This window comes from Pteropus vampyrus, unplaced genomic scaffold, assembly GCF_000151845.1.
Source record: "Pteropus vampyrus isolate Shadow unplaced genomic scaffold, Pvam_2.0 Scaffold566, whole genome shotgun sequence".
Lineage (NCBI taxonomy): Eukaryota > Metazoa > Chordata > Mammalia > Chiroptera > Pteropodidae > Pteropus > Pteropus vampyrus.
This window is the reverse complement of record NW_011889347.1, coordinates 1,862,931-1,872,468: the sequence shown is the minus strand read 5'-3', so window position 1 is coordinate 1,872,468 and position 9,538 is coordinate 1,862,931. Positions and strand designations below refer to the sequence as shown.

General features: G+C 35.8%; 1 pseudogene; it reads left to right on the top strand.

Annotated features, from left to right (window-relative positions):
* The first annotated feature begins 6,700 nt into the window (after positions 1 to 6,700).
* Positions 6,701 to 6,819, top strand: LOC111733435 (annotated as a pseudogene).
* Positions 6,820 to 9,538: the final 2,719 nt, after the last annotated feature.

Genomic DNA, 9,538 nt, shown 5'->3' with positions numbered 1-9,538 from the left:
GTCCTGCCTGATGACTTTTGCAATGTAAAAGGGGGACTTCTTTTTCATTCACGAATTTCCCTCTTTTCCGTTCATAAATTTCTCTCTTTCCTGTTCCCCTCTAGTATAAATTTATGATTCCAGGGGGCTGTTTTAGACAGGTGATTTTTGGTGTGTACATGAACAAATTTTCCTTTCAACAGAAGGTGCCTTATAGCAACTGGCAAGAGAATGGAGCAATTTAAGAAAATGCTGCTAAAGCACAGAGGGTAAAGCAAACTGAATTCAGTCTCTAAGCTGCCTTCCATAGTTGACCGCCAACATATCTGTCCAGGGATTCTGAAAGGGATTTAGCATTTTGTTTGGGCTTTTGTAGCAAGGATTCTGAGATCATTGCCATAGAAGACACACATGCAGGGGAATAACTGCAAACTACTTCAGCAAAGAAGTTTTCTGTAAGAGATAGTATCACTTTCAAAACAAAGTACTTTTAAACAGAAAACTTTGCAAATATTTTAAACAGTCTTGTTTAAATGTTACCACTTTCTTCCAGTGGATTCAGGCTGTAATATGGGAAGATTTAAAATCAGTGGGATGTAGGAGATCTTTTTGTCTACCAGGGTTATTAATGGAGGTAATGAGAGTCTTGAATGACTGCCTGGTGAGATAACAGGTCCTACTTTATATGAGGAGTTAGACAGGTGATCAGTCAGGTGTCAGATGAGCATGTATTAGAGTCCTGTGAAGGGGATTTCTGTTTCATATAACCATTTACTGATTGGCTTCTGGAGTCTTTTAAAAGTCCACAATCCTCGATCTTATATTACTCAAATTCAAAAGAAGTAGAAAATCAATGAAGGCTGATAAAACAGAAAACTTCTTAGAGGAGGTGCAACTGAAAGTGCTGGGACAAAATCCAGTCCAGGGTCTTGTCTGCTGATCTGCTGAATCAGAACAAGCTGGAAGCAACTGTTAAGATACAGATTCCTGAGCCTTACTTCTTCACACTCTACCCTTTATAACCTAAGAGGAACCTGGAAGATCCATTTTTAAATCTTTGTATTTACTAGAAGCTTGGGTTTTAGAGAGTGACTGACTACCTGGGACACAGCAGGAGGGCCATAGGTGCTCACTGGTTGTCCTAGAGATGGGTTGGAGGTAGAGTCTGGTCATGAGCAGGAAGCTGTGGCTTGAAGAAGGAGAATGTTGTGGGGGTGGGGATACAAAATGGGTAAACATCTGTGCCTCCAGTGGAGCTGCACCCACCCATGGAAGAGGAAATGTTTGTGAAGTCTAGAGAGTGTTTTCAAGGGTCTACTACCCTGAATATGGATGTGGCAGCCCAAAGCTTATACTTGCAGGCCAGTGAGTTTGGTGAAACTTGTACATAGCATGAGCCCTCAAACTCACTCCTATCTGAATTACAGTAGTCTTGATCACACTGGATATTTTGGGCTCAATATTTGCTGCCATATCTCTGGCACTGAGGGGCATTGTTGTTCTTCTAATTCCGAGTGCAGGATGGCCCTGATTAAGATCTGCACTTTGGCCAACCTGCTGCTTTTTTAACTTTGGATGATCAGAGTGGAAGATATTTAACTTAGCAGGCATTTGGATATGTGAGTCTGGAACTAAGAAGATCTCTGTATCACTCTGGTGAACTTGGACAATTACTTTATTGAATTATTTTATTAATAGAGGGGGATACCATGTTGCTGCTACATTTTATTTTTTCCTCTTGCCTTTCTGGTCAGGATTCCCCCTGGGATTTTCTTTCTTACCTTCTTGTGGCTTTGTCTCATGCAACAGGGCCCTTGTGTAGATCTTTCAACAGCATGAGTAAGTAGGGAGAGAGTTAATCCCACCTTCTGTGGTCTCTAAATATTATTTTATATGCTTCTTTTAAGCCCAGTCCCTCATCTCCTGCTGTTAATCAAAAGTTTTATTGTCTCTCTTAGCTAGTATGAAAAGCACTCACTCCTTCTTCCCCAGACACATGTCACTGTCCCTAACACAGGGCCTTTCACGAAGCCGGTACTCAGCTATTGAATAATTTAATGACTTCAGTGATGCTGTGGACACTTGTAAGGCCATGCCTTCATTTCTCAGAAAAACAAACTGCAATTTAGATACACTATCACTAGGTGGAACTAGTCTGTTAAATATTTGGCCAAGTCCAAATATTTGAGCTCTGGGTATGTTGCAGGTAAATGAGTACACTGTTTCGATTTTTTTCTAGAAGCGTAAATAAATCTCTTTATTAAAACTATTGAATTCCAATTTAGATAGAAGAGTAGATAATTATTTTTAATAAAACAGATGCCCCAGATAGAATGTGTTACCTTTCTTTATTGATCTCTTCCTTTTTTTTTTTTCAACAAATCAACTGGAATCTTATCTTAGAGTCAAAAGTATCTTCTGACAGGTACTTTTAATTCAGACGTGGAGCTGCTTTGACGTCAAAGCCACCACCTCCCCAGATGCTTATCCCTCAATGGCTAGCAAAGACCAAACTATTGATCTCAGACACAGGCTGTCTATTCACTTTGCCTCCGCTATTTGAGCTAATTATAAAGAACAAACTCTTTGTCCACTAAGGAAAAGAAATAAGCTTCACAGAGGTCTGATGTTGCTGAAAGTGCACCCCCTCTTAAGTCTCTTTTCCTCAAATCAGATACTTTCTTACTTGAGACTTTCTAGATTCCCTCCTCCCATCAACTCTCTGAACCCACTGGGGGCTGCTGGTTTAATTTCCACAACAGCTGCATTTAATTAGTATTCCAGGGTAACTGGCTTCTTTTAGCAACAGAGGGAACAACACTTCAGCTCACAAATTATCTTAGCTACAGTTTTCTCCCATTGATAAAATTATATATATTATATATATTACATATATATATAATATAAATACTCATGTTTTGAACAAAAAAAATTATTTGATATCCACTCATCAGTAAATACTTATTAAGCTCCTTCTATGTGCAAATCACAGAATTGGCCTCTGGATAGAGGGAGTGGAATCAACTGTAATTCTTTTTCTTGGGGAACCCAAAAAGGAATTGGAAAGAGAAGATATGAACTAAAATAAATCTACTACAAGATATTATTAAATATGTGACTTGGTTTGAAGACCTGGAGGTTGTCCAAGGAAGGTGAAGGTCTTTGGGGCTGGGGAAGGTAGGTCTTGAACTTGAAAGCCCAACTATAAAAACTAACAGATTTTAACTCAAATCCCAACTTTGTCACTAGCTGCATGATCTCAGGCAAGTTACTTAAACTTTCTGAGCTTCAGGTCCCTTTCCTATAAATGGAGAAGACTAAATCTCACCTCAGAAGGTTTACATAAAGTTTAAAAATTACATAGGTAAAGCACTTAGTACCTGTATCAGCTGGACAATAGTTCCTCTTTTCATCAATGGTAATTAAGTCTCAGAGGCTCAGTGGGCTTTAGCTAGGTGAAAAGGAAGGGGATAGAATTTCAATTTGAAAGGAAACGCATGGAAATGCGAATGGCAATTGAGACAAGCTGGGGAGGGAAGCTTTGCAAAGAAAATTAATTAGCTTACAAAGAGATGCTGGAAGTAGGGGGGAAATTGGATTGGAAAGATAGCTGAGATTTTGTCACAAAGACTCTAGGTTAAAATGTCAGAGCTGGAAAAGATCTTTAGAAATACTCTGATGATCCAAGATCTTTATTTGATTGATGATATGGCTTACCTTTCATTGATCCCAAGTTTTTCATTATGAAGTAGCGTTTTATTTTCAAATTAAATGAAAAGTTAATGGTTTTAAACTTCCATGATGTCTTTTCTCAGCAGAGCTTTAGTATACATCTAGCTATTGGTATGAGGACAACTATACCCTTTTCAGAGACACTAACAAAGAGACTCCTTGGCCTTGTCTGAGCCATGAGGCTGACTGGAGAAAAGGGGTTGAAGAAGCAGTGAAGTAAAGAACAGTTTGCTGCTCCTTCAGTTTCTGAGAAATTCCAAGTTTGGATGCTACCCAAGGCCACCTTCAATCTCTATGTAAATCAAGGAGAATGTCTGATTGTTCTTAATTATTATATTGTCATTTCTATCACTGTAAATGATAATAAATATTTGCACTTATATTTACATAGCACTACTTGCATTTTCAAAGAACAGCCAAGTCTCTTCATTTCTCACCCCAAACCTGAAGATAGTTAATCCATTCGTCCCTCACCCTCCAACACACACAGCACCTCAGTTATACAAATGAAGAAACTGAGGTCCAACTCCAGAACACACAGAGAAATAATGACTAGAAACCAGTTCTTTAACTTTCTACCCAGGGCCAATGTCTGTAATTAAGAGTAGAACCTATGTAAGAGAAAATGACAAGGAATAATCTATGGAACATTTAAACATCTGTCTTTAGGAAGCCTTGCTCCTCATTGCCTTTCCCTAATGTCTCTTGGATATCACACATTCTCACTAGAAGCTTTTTACTCCTACAGATCATCAATAATCATCCAAAAAGCCTGGGACCAGCTATGGTGCTTGGGCTCTTTCCCTATTATCTAACCATTCCAGAGCATATGACACATTCTTGACGAATTTCTAATGGAAAAAAAAATAGCAGAAACCAAACGCCCTTCATCTATTACTTGATGTGGCTAAGCATAGGCTCATTTCAAAGGGTACATCAATCATGACACTCAATTCTTGTCCCCAAGTCTAACTGGTGTTAAGGGTGGAAAATTTTCAAGTGAGCAAACTAGCTAAGTCAGCTACAGAGAAGAAATATCTTTAGATACCAGAAGTTGTCCTACTTGCTTGTGTGTGGTTTAGGAAGTGTATTGTATAAGATATGAAGATGGCCAATGTCTGCTCCCGTAATCCATTTACTTGTTAATTAAGGGTGTTGTTCCGGGCAAAAATATGCTAACAGCCAACTTCCACTTCTGTAATCTGCTTGCTTGTTCAGGAGACCACCAGGATATGGTCTTAAACTTTATCAGCTGCCTCCTCTGAAAGCTCGGGGCTGATCTCCTCTAGCCCTGTGTGATAGAGAGTCAGTCGCCGGCAGGCTAATAAAGGCTCATAATTAATCTCAATTGGCTCCGTGGGTCTCAGAATCATTCGTGCCATAATACTGGTGTTTTTGTTTTTGTTTCTGATAGTTAGAAGGATCTTATTAGGATATTATTTTTATAAAACCAAACAAAATTTCATCTTCTAGAAAAGCATCAATGGACATAATTTTCAAATATGTATAATTTCTAATATATGGGCATTTATGAATAAATTGACATTTATTGAATACCTGTGAACTACCATGCACTTTGCCTGTATATCTCATTTAATTATTAATCTCTATGAAACACAAACTATTATTCCCATTTTATAGATGAGAAACTGAGGCTGAAACATGTTAAGCCATTTACTACACATTTACAGCACAAAACTACTAAGAGGCAGATCTGAAATTTTAATCCAGGTCTTCTAACTCCAGAGCAAATGCTTTTCTTAATATACTACAGCGGCAAGTATAGGAGCTTGTTTCTAAAGTAAAGTTAATTTTTAGAAAAAAACTAGGTAAGCAAACATTCATGATTTAGAGAATATTCAAATTCCATATCCCAAACACTTGGCCACTTAAAATAAACGTAATCATAAAGAATTTCACTTAAACTTGTTATATAAAATTATTAATAAGTGATATTTTCCCACCAACTCCAAATGATAAAATTATTTGAGAACTTTCCCTTTAATTTGAACCCAAAACACTAATCTTAAGAGAAAGCCTGTATATCAAGAGTCTTAAGAATCTTAATTTTCAATTTCTATTTAACTGATTTTTTCTTTTAAAGCAGAATTGGAAAGACAAAAACTTTCAAATCCATTGAGCCCATTGCATTTTATTTAAGAGATTTCATTTTTCAAGCTAAAGCCCAGAAGACAAAACAAACTCATTTAATTCACACCCCAGAATTGTAATTGTTTGGCTCAAGCCAATATCTAAGTACCTGTATTAAGGGTTTCCCACTGACCAGAAAGGGTTAATTCATCAATCCATACAACTTTCTTTGTATTTTTAAACTACTCCTTGTTTTTTTGTTGGTTAGGATTGTCTATAAAATAGAAGGCACCCAATAAAATGTAAATTTCAGATAAACGACAAATAATTTTCAAGTAAGTATGTCCTGTGCAATAATTAGGATTACTTATACTAAAAAAAAAAAAAAAAGCCATTGTTTTACAGGACATTCTGTATTTTTATTTGCTAAATCTGGCAACTCTACTCTCAATTCATTATAATTATTCCCAGTTTTCATCTCTAAACTATTACATTTTTAAATGCGTTATTTATATGTTTTTTGTGATGTGTGTGTGTATGTGTGTTTGTGAATGTCTCTCAAAATGGAGGTTCTAGAGCACACTCTCAATCTTGAGACAACAGCAATTAATCATTTTGATTAACAATGTGTCTTCTATTTAAATATATATGTAAATACAATTTAGTGTGAGAATAGCCAGGACAATTTAACAGAGAAAAGTGATGGAAGGTAGGAGGACTGTGTTGGGAGAAACTTCCCCTACCACATATTAAAAGATATTATAAATTCATATTGATTAAAACAGTTTGGCTCTGGTACATGAGTAAATAATTTAATGCCATAGAAGAGGCAATTCTAAAGGTATCAAGAGAAAACATGAAAAAATTATAGGCAATCTTGAAGTGGAAAAACTTTTCTGTCTACGACCATGTTACCCTGAACAAGCCCAATCCCGTCTGATCTCGGAAGCCAAGCAGGGTCAATCCTAGTTAGTACTTGGATGGGAGACCACCTAGGAAGACCAGGTGCTATACACGTAAAAAATAAAAAAAAATAAAGGAGTGTAAGCTGACAAGGTCCTTGCAATCTGTGAGGTCAACCATGGGTTGCCTCGCCTAAAAATATTGTTTTAAAAAAAGAAAAAACTTTTATAAGGAAGATGCAAAGCCCAGAAAACAATAAGAAAAAATTTAATAAATCTACCTTAATGCAAAGCTTTAAATGAATTTATTTTACTTACTATATCAAGTAATTTTCCTTATGAAACTATTGTGTTTATTTTTTTTCTTTTTTGAAATTGCAGTTGATATACAGTATTACATTAGTTTCAGGTGTACAAGACAATTTTTGACGTTTTTGCATAAAAACATTTTTAAGAAACAGTCAAAAAGCAATTTAGAAAGACATCTTAAATATATCTGACCCACACTGGACTATTATTTAATATGTAGATATCTCTTACAAATCAACAAGTAAAAGAGCAAAAACATAAATATAAAAGTGAATAAAGGCCATAAATGGACAGTTCACTGAAAATTAACTTCACATGACCAATAAAAACACAGAAAAAGATGTTTAACCTCACCAAAATTGGAAAGCAACATAAATGAAAACAATAGTGAAACACCATTTTCCTCCATCAGATTGGACATGATCAAAAGGTAAATAATACCTAGCATTGGTGAAGATAAAGAGATGGGCATTTCATACCTTGTTAGGTAGAATTATAAATCAATGCAAACTTTTTGGAGGGCATAATATTTATACATCTATAAGTATAAAAATTGCATTTACACTTGACACAAAATTTCCCATAGTAAGTTTTACTTTACAAAAATATTTTCACAAGTATGCAAAGGTATACATATACAAGGGTGTTCATTGCAGTATTTGTTTGTATCAATAAAAAATTAAGATCAATTTCCCAAATCTAAGGAATAATCTGGAGCTTGAAATTCAAGAAGTGAATAGAACATCAAATTATCTCATACCAAAAAGACTTTCACCAAAACACATTCTATTAACATTATAATAAGTAAACAACAAAGACAGAATTCTCAGGGCAGCCAGGGAAAAGAAAATGGTAACTTATACAGCAAAACCCATTAGATAATCATCAGACTTCTCACATAAACCTTACAAGCCAGAAAGGAGTGGAATCAAATATTCAAACTATTAAATGAAAGGAATTAACAGCCAAGAATAATGTATACGGCTAAGCTCTATTTAGATATGAAAGAAAAATAAAGACCTTTCCACGAGTATAAAAATTGAGGGAATTCTCCACTACAAGGCCTGCATTACAGCAAATACTGACAGGGGTCAGCTCACCTAAAACAAAATGACAAAAAAAAACTATGAGTAAGGTGACTAGTGGTCAGATAGAAGCAGAGTAGTGCAATTCTTATTGTGAATAGGGCATTATAAGCTTAAAAATAAGAAGAAATTTGCTATAGCAAAATGGTAAAGAACGTTCAGCATACATAGGGACAAACTGAGACAATAACAGAAATGTGGAGGATTCAAAGATCCAAATTCGACAAGGGGGAATGGAGATAAGGCACACACAGAAGAAAATAGACTACTGTATATAAAGAACTATCCTTTACATATTTGCAATAGTAACCCTACGCAAAAAAAAATTCAGAATTGAAATACATAACATAAAACAATAAGGACCAGAGGGAAAATTCACAAAATGCAACCAAAGAGAGAGAGAGAGAGAGAGAGAGAGAGAGAGAGAGAGAGAGAGAGAGAGAAAGAAATACAAGGACAAGGAAGCAATGGAAACACTAAGCTACCAGAAAGCAAAAGATAAAACGGCTACAGGAAAACCTCATATTTCAATCACGCCCTAAATGTAAATGGTCTGAACTCACCAATGAAAAGGCACAGAGCTGCAAATTGGATCAAAAAACAAAACACAACCATATGATGCATCCACAAGACACATCTGAGCTCCAAAGACAAATACAGACTCAAAGTGAAAGGTAGAAAATGATATTTCAAGCAAAGGGCATTCAGAGAAAAGCGGGAATAGAGGCACTAATATTGGACAAGATAGACTTCAAAATATAAAAAAAAAAATGTAAAGAAAGATACCGTGGGACACTTTGTAATGATAAAGGGAATCACGCATGAAGACATAACACTTATTAATATATATGCTCCAAATCAAGGAGCCCAGAAACATATAAAGCAAGTACTAACAGCACTAAAGGGGAAAACAGACCAAAACACTAATGTAGTAGGAGACCTAAATACCCCACTGTCAGATATGGACAGATTATCCAAACAGCAAATCTATAAGGAAATAAAATCCTGAAATAACACATTAGACCAACTGGACATGATTGACATTTACAGAGCCTTCCATCCCAGAACAGCTGCTTATATATTCTTCTCTAGTGCACATGGAACATTCTCAAATATTGAACACATACTGAGACACAGAGATAGCCTCAACAAATATAAGAGGGTTGAAATCATAGCCAACATGTTCTCTGATCATAATGCTATGAAACTAGAGATCAACTGTAAAAGTAAAGTAGAAAAAAACACGAATACATGGAGATTAAACACCATACTACTGAAAAATATCAGGGTCAGAGAAGAAATAAAAACGGAGATCAAGAAATACATAGAAACTAATGATAATAGTACAGCATATCAAAACTTTTGGGATACAGCAAAAGTGGTCATAAGAGAAAAGTTTATATCATTACAGGCCTATCTCCAAAAACAAGAATGAGCCCA